The sequence below is a fragment of the Lipotes vexillifer genome, unplaced genomic scaffold (assembly GCF_000442215.2).
Source record: "Lipotes vexillifer unplaced genomic scaffold, Lipotes_vexillifer_v1.1 scaffold733, whole genome shotgun sequence".
Lineage (NCBI taxonomy): Eukaryota > Metazoa > Chordata > Mammalia > Artiodactyla > Lipotidae > Lipotes > Lipotes vexillifer.
The window spans coordinates 21,161-21,636 of NW_006799374.1; the positions used below are offsets into that span (position 1 = coordinate 21,161).

Here is a 476-nt window from a genome sequence, read left to right on the forward strand (position 1 = left end):
TGTATTTACAATTTCCAAAGCTTGTTATTCCTTCCTGAAGATGCATGTTTTCCTTTGGTATCATTTCCCTTCAACCTGAAGAGCTTTCTTTCACGGTCTTGTAGTACAGGTCTGTTGCCGACAGACACTCACAAGTGTCTTTATTTGACCTTAATTCTCTCTCTCTCTCGCTCTTTTTTTTTTTTTTGGCTGTGTTTCACAGCTTCCCTGACCAGGGATTGAACCCAGACCACGGCAGTGAAAGTACCGAGTCCTAACCACTGGACCACCAGGGTATTCCCTCACTTTAATTCTTGAAGTAGGTTTTCATGGGATATGGCATTCTAGCTGACAGGGTCTCCCCTCCCCCAGGACTTTAAAGATGTCATCCCCCTGCCTTCTGGCTGGTTTGGGAGATAGCAGCTGTGAGTTCCACCCCACTACAGAATTTGCCCTCAGGCCCCAAGCCGCTTGAGTCTTCAACCCCAGAGTTTGTC

At 46.8% G+C, this 476-nt stretch overlaps 1 non-coding gene across 1 annotated transcript; it reads right to left on the bottom strand.

Moving 5' to 3' along the window:
* Window positions 1–203: 203 nt before the first annotated feature.
* Window positions 204–275, bottom strand: TRNAE-UUC (transfer RNA glutamic acid (anticodon UUC)). The gene has a single exon. It is a non-coding gene; the product is annotated as a tRNA-Glu (tRNA).
* Window positions 276–476: the final 201 nt, after the last annotated feature.